This window comes from Triticum urartu, chromosome 5A (genome assembly GCF_056163025.1).
Source record: "Triticum urartu cultivar PI428250 chromosome 5A, HENAU_Tu73, whole genome shotgun sequence".
NCBI lineage: Eukaryota > Viridiplantae > Streptophyta > Magnoliopsida > Poales > Poaceae > Triticum > Triticum urartu.
In genome coordinates, this window is record NC_141877.1 from 103,043,174 (window position 1) to 103,050,004 (window position 6,831).

Genomic DNA, 6,831 nt, shown 5'->3' on the forward strand with positions numbered 1-6,831 from the left:
AAGTATGTGATGAAGAAGTATTTCTTACTAACCTGGATTCGGAGTTCTCCAGGAGCATTTGCGGATCTTCCGCGTAGTGTGTCCGACGCTGTGTAGTTCTTCCGAGCCGAAGAAGGGAGCTCAACGGAGAATTTGTTCTGGTCGCAATACCTTGCGCCAGAACATCCAGTGCCCTTCACCGATCAGCTAAGACAGCTGGTCGAGCTGCATAGGGTGGCTGAACTTTCCATGAAGGATTTAATAATCCGGATATGGCCTACCGAAGTTATACCCAACAGCTACTTCGGACTCGTGAAGCAGCTGGTAGGTGCCTGCCCTCGATTGGACATCCTCAAGAGGTCGGCCTGCATCGAGGGTGCGCGCAGGGCCTTCGCCCGCGTCGAGGTGTGGTGGGCGAAGATGGATGTCGTCAAGCTTGTGACCAAGGGGCTACCTGAAGGCAAGGAGCACCGCACGCCGGAGCGGTATTTTGAAGACGTCCTGCAGGGGTCCCGCATTGTGGCGACGCAATGTGCGCAAGACATTATTTTTGAATGAATATATTCATGTTGTCTCTGCCTTGCATGATGAAACAAATTTTGTTATGTAATATAATGTTTGTTTAAAAAATTTCACCTCCTGTGCGGCCATATTGTGTGAAATCTGAGAGTTGGCCATTCGTCGGCTTCTGCCCCCATGTAGGAAGGACGGGGTGTTCGGGATATAATCTAAACACTCTTGATCCAATTGTTTGGTCCTTGAAGGAGGTGTTTAGCACAGCGAACCAGGCAATCAGACTATTTGGCTTGAACACCCTCACTTAGCCATAGGAGTTTGACGATAAAAATTTAGGCGTAGTCCCTGGTATCCGAACTAGGAAGCTATAAACACCTGATCGGGCAAGTACCAATCCATCGCGTAATGCGGAAAAAATCTCTAATGATTTGAGACCTATGAAGAGCTGACCGGCTCTCGCCGCATCATGACAGTCAGTTTTCGGCTTTCTATACTGAGGTGCTCATCCGGGTAAACTAGGGCACAATCATAGTAGTTCTCCCTTTACTACCCTAGCCGATATAGCGGAACGTAGGATAGCAAGCACAGGAGCCGGGCAACCCAACTATTGACCAAAGACATGATTCGGAGCCAGTGCATATAGTGCTAAATTCGGGGTGCCGAACAGTAGAGAGTGTTCGTACTTTGTTGCCGTGTTGTGGGGCTCTATGAAGCCCCTGGCAAATTGGAACGTACCAAAGTGTACGGGTGCTATCTGATAAAGTTATCAATAAAAAAAGGAAAACAAAAAAAGAGCAAGGGTAATGAGCCAAGGCCACAGAATTTGGGCCTCAAGCTGTTTCCGTTATAATTTGATTAATATGTTGAAGCGCATTGATACAAATAGTGCAATAAGCAATGGGCTAAGCCACGACCAAGAGAGAGCTACATGTTGGTCCTGAAAACAGGTAGAGTGATTGTTAAAGAAACCACCTAAAAATTCCCCTATTTGTCTGTGCTTCGTGCCATCTTGGTATATTTATCCTTTGAAAGGACTTGTGATTGGGCCACCATGGGGAACCTGTGGAAAGAAAACCTGAAAAGGAGAAAAGGAAACAGTGAGAGTATGTGTGTCTGGGAGCGGCCGAGCCGTATTGTGGATCACATGCTAGTTATGCCTCCGTCTATGCCCATGGTATCTTGAGTGCATAATTATGTACGTGCGGTACGAACGCCGCTACTTGATCGGGACTGGGACGGAGGCCGAATTCTAGTCGAGCTCTTGACGAGCTGAGCTGTCCTGCTGCAGAGTAGTCCGGACTCTCTTGATAGTGTCCGGGGACTCGATCGCTGAATTGAGGTTCTGCTTGAAAAGGCTGCTCTATACTTCTGCTGCTAAGGCAGCGGTGTGCTCCTCGGTACGGAGGGAGCGTTTTGTGTTTCCATTAACTGTTATGACGTCGCACGGTCCTGGCATCTTGAGCTTGAGATAGGCATAGTGTGGTACGACGTTGAATCGAGCAAATGTGGTTCGTCCGAGCAGTGCGTGATAGCCGCTGCGAAAGGGGACGATATCGAAGATTAACTCCTCACTTCGGAAGTTGTCCGGCGATCCGAAGACAACCTCCAGTGTGATTGAGCCCGTACAACGGGCCTCTACACCTAGTATCACTCCTTTAAAGGTAGTCTTTGTGGGCTTGATCCGTGATGGATTAATGCCCATTTTGCGCACTATGTCCTGATAGAGCAGATTGAAGCTACTACCGCCATCCATGAGGACTCGTGTTAGGTGGAACCCATCAATGATTTGGTCGAGGACCAGTGCGGCTGAACCACCATGACGGATACTGGTCAGATGATCCCAACGATCAAAAGTGATCGGGCATGATGACCATGGATTGAATTTTGGGGCGACTGGCTCTATCGCATAAACGTCCCTGAGCGCGTGCTTGCGCTCCCTCTTGGGGATGTGTGTAGCATATATCATGTTCACCTTTTTGACCTGAGGGGGAAACTTCTTCTGTCCCCCTGTGTTCGGTTGTTGGGGCTCATCATCATTGTCCTTGCTTTGCGATCCCTTTTCCTTGTTCTCGGCGTTTAATTTGCCGGCCTATTTGAAAACCCAACAATCTCTGTTGGTATGATTGGCTGGTTTGTTTGGGGTGCCATGAATCTGGCACGGACGATCGAGTATGCAGTCCAAGCTGGATGGTCCCTGATTGTTTCTTTTATATGGCTTCTTCCGCAGATCGAACTTGGAGCCACTGAATCCAGCGTTGACTGTGGTGTTATCACCATTGCTTCAGCGTTTGTGTCTGCTGCATCGGAGCTTGCCGCTGCTATTTTTGGCCTCGGAGGTGCCCGTTTCATTTGTTGTATTTTTTCTATGGGCCAGCCAACTATCCCCACCCGCACAAAAACGGGTCATGAGTGTCGTGAGGGCTGCCATGGACTTCGGCTTTTCCTGGCCGAGGTGGCGGGCGAGCCATTCGTCACGGATGCTATGTTTAAAGGCTGCTAGGGCTTGGGCAGCCAGACAGTCGACGATCTGGTTCTTTTTGGTTAGGAACCTAGTCAAGAATTTCCTGGCTGACTCCCCAAGCTGTTGAACCATGTGACTTAAGTCATCGGCATCTGGTGGCCGGACATATGTACCTTGGAAGTTGTCAAGGAAGGCTTCTTCCAAGTCCTACCAGCTGCCAATAGAATTTTCAGGCAGACTGTTTAACTCGTGTCGAGCTGGTCCTTTGAGTTTTAACGCGAGGTATTTGATGGCGTGGAGGTCATCTCCAAGAGCCATATGAATGTGGAGAATAAAGTCCTCGATCCACACAATGGGGTCAGTTGTTCCATCATATGATTCGATATTTACGGGTTTAAACCCTTCTGGGAATTCATGATCCGTTACTTCGTCAATGAAGCAAAGAGGGTGTGCGGCGCCTTTATATCGGGCTGCATCGCGACGTAGCTCCGATGGAGTCCGTCTGCGATGTTCGGCCCATGCATGACTGGGTTTGTCATGTCTGAATAGACAGGTGTCGATACGTGTCGAGGCACGTCCTCGCGATCCGTAGATCGATCTAGTATATCCTGCTCTGTTGTTCAGGTCCTGCCGAAGGTCATATGTGTGACCACGAGCTGTTTTATCTTTGCCTTTATAATGAGGCGGGGCGGGCTGGTATTCGGCTTGAGTTGCCGCTTTATCCCGACCACGTGGTGGTCGGTCAGCCCCATTGCTTGATGATGGTATGGGCTCCAGCGCCTCATCATCGAACTGAGGTAGCAATTTGCGCTTCGGGTAACTTTTGTCTGGGTGCTTAAGGCCGTATTCCTCGGCTGTCAGGACATCGGTCCATCTATCATTTAGCAGATCTTGATCAGCTTGAAGCTGCTGCTGCTTCTTTTTCAGGCTCCTTGAAGTGGCTATTAGTGGCGCTTAAAGCGCTCCTGCCCGAGGGGTTCCTCAGGCATGATGAAATCCTCATTGCCGAGGCTCACCTCATCCTCGGAGAGCGAAAGATAATTATTGTCCTCCGAGTCTTCGTATATGGCCTGTTCATCGGGGCTAACTTGCCCATCTTCCCGTTCTTCTTGTTCGGAAGTTGCTTCAACGGGGTCTTCATTATCTTCGGCACCGCCCGGAGTATTATCTTCTCCTGTGCCGGTATTTCTATCTTTTGCACGACGTGACTTAGAGCGACGCCACTGACATCGGCGCTTAGGCTGTGTCCCAGGAGGTTTATCCTCGACTGGATCTTCTTTGTTGTCGTCGTTAGGTTCTTTAGGTGTATCCACCATGTACACGTCGTATGAAGAAGTGGCCATCCAGCGTCTGGTGAACGGCGGGTTTTGGCCATGCTCCTCATCTACATCGTCGTCCATACTGTCGATGTCTTCGGAGCTGTAATCGAGCATGTCGATTAAGTCTTCGACAGTGGCTATGAAGTCGGTGGCGGGTGGGAAGCAAAATTCCCCGTCTTCAGCTTCTAGTTCGAACCGGATATAGTTCGGCTGTGAATCCCCCGCTAAGGATAGATTTTTTAATGAGTTAAGCACATCGCCTAAAGGTGAGTGCCGGAAGATGTCTGCGACGCTAAATTTCGGCAGATGCCTGATCATGCTCGACATACGTAGACGCACATGGTTCGGAACTTATAGCGAGAAACGAGTTCGAGGTTCCGGTGACACAGGCATTACCGGAGGTTAGGTCTGTGTGCGGCTCCAACACCGTGGAGTCTGCGGCTTCCGTGGCGGGGTTGAGCTTCCCGTCCTCAGATGGCGCGACCTGTTCCGGATCTAAGGCCAGAGCGATTACAGGTGCAATTTCCTGGGTATGGCTCGATGACAGATCTAAGTCATCTTCATCGAGGTGACGGGGAGCGACTGCCGTGGTCTCGAATCCGTCGAAGATCAAGTCTCCACGGATTTCTGCGACGTAGTTCAAGCTCCCGAATCTGACCTGACGGCGAGGGGCGTAGCTGTTGATCTTCTCCAGATGTCCAAGCGAGTTGGCCCGCAATGCGAAGCCACCGAACATGAAGATTTGTCCGGGGAGGAAGACTTCGCCTTGGACAACATTGTTGTAGATGATTGAAGGATCCATCAAACCTTTTGAGGACGGCACAGTGGAACTCTCATTGAAAGCACCAATGTCGGTGTCAAAACCAGTGGATCTCGGGTAGGGGGTCCTGAACTATGCGTCTAAGGTCGATGGTAACACGAGATAGGGGACACAATGTTTACCCAGGTTCGGGCCCTCTCTATGGAGGTAATACCCTACTTCCTGCTTGATTGATCTTGTTGAATATGAGTATTACAAGAGTTGATCTACCACGAGATCGTAATGGCTAAACCCTAGAAGTCTAGCATGTATGACTATGATTATGATTGTATCTCTCAATCCGGACTAAGCCCTCCGGTTTATATAGACGCTGGAGGGGACTAGGGTTGTACAAGGCCGGTTACAGAGAAAGTAATCTTCATATTTGGTCGCCAAGCTTGCCTTCCATGCCAAGGAGAGTCCCATCCGGACACTTGAGAGAGTCTTCAGTCTTGTATCTTCACAGCCCATTAGTCCGGCCCATGTCCAACAGGCCGAACGCCCGAGGACCCCTTAGTCCAGGACTCCCTCAAGCGCCCCCTGGCAGGCTCCTAAGGATCCGTCCTCAAAGCACCATAGCATGGGTTTACGCGTCGGCAAACCTATCCTACTGGGCATAGGGTGTATATGTACAAAGAAAGATCAATACAGGAAGATAGCATGTTTCTCCTTAAAGTAATGCAGAGTTATATTACATCAATGGTTGCTGTGGTTCTAACTTAAGATAAAATCTTCTTGGTCATGAACTCACAGTAGCAATGAGAAATGGGGTGCCTAGTCTCGCGCTGGCCCTCCACCCTCCTGACTCCGTCAACGCGCCTGATGATGGGCTCGATACGCTCTTCGAGCGCCGCGAGGTCCACATCCTCCGGCAAGCTCTCCATCGTGTCGGCAAAGTCGACGTTTGGGTTCCAGTACGCCACCTTGGTGAGGACCTTGGTCAGGGCGCCCCGGCAGAGCTTTCGGGCCACATTGGCCAGAGAGGTCGCTCAGTTGGAATGAAGTTGCTCCAGGGCTTCAAGGACGCCCTTGAAGAACAAGGTCAGACTGGCGTTGGGGCTCATGTTCACCTCCGGGGAGTACTTGAAGTTCGGCATGCCCATGGCGGCCAACTGCGTGGTGAGCCTCTCTGCGACATCGACGAGGCGGCTGATCTAGAGGTTTATGCTCTTCGTGTAATCCTTGTGTTCGGCGGCGTCATTGCTCCGCAGCCGCTTCTCGTCCTCCAAGGCCTTGTTCAGGGTCTCCTTACGAGCTATGGCCTCTGAAAGCTTCCCGTCCAAGCCGTCTAGTTTCAGCTTAAGGTCATTGATGGAGCCATTGGCCTCGGAGAGCGGCTTGGCCTTATCAGAGACTGCGGCCTGGGCATCCGCCAAAGCGCGTTTGGCCGTGTCCCTCTCCTCTGTCAGCTCCAAGACCACTTTCTTCAGCCCATCCCGCTCCAGCTCCAGCTTCTCTATTTCGCCGACGTGAACCCGAGCCCGAGCATCGAGCGCGTCCTTGTGCCTCTACTCTAGCTCCTGGGTCCGCTGCGCGACGAGCTTCTCGACCTCCTCGTCCTTGCCGCGGAGTGTGGTGGCGAGCGCCTCCTCACGGGCGGCAAGGTCCTCCAGCTGGGAGTTCAGCAGAGCCTGGTGTTGTTGCCGAGCGGCCTCGTCCTTGGCGGCATGTTCCTTCGCCACCTCCTGGGCCTTCTTGACGTCAGCCTGCTTCAGGATGAGCTCCCGTTGCGCTCAGCCAGCTCGCCCTGGGCAGCC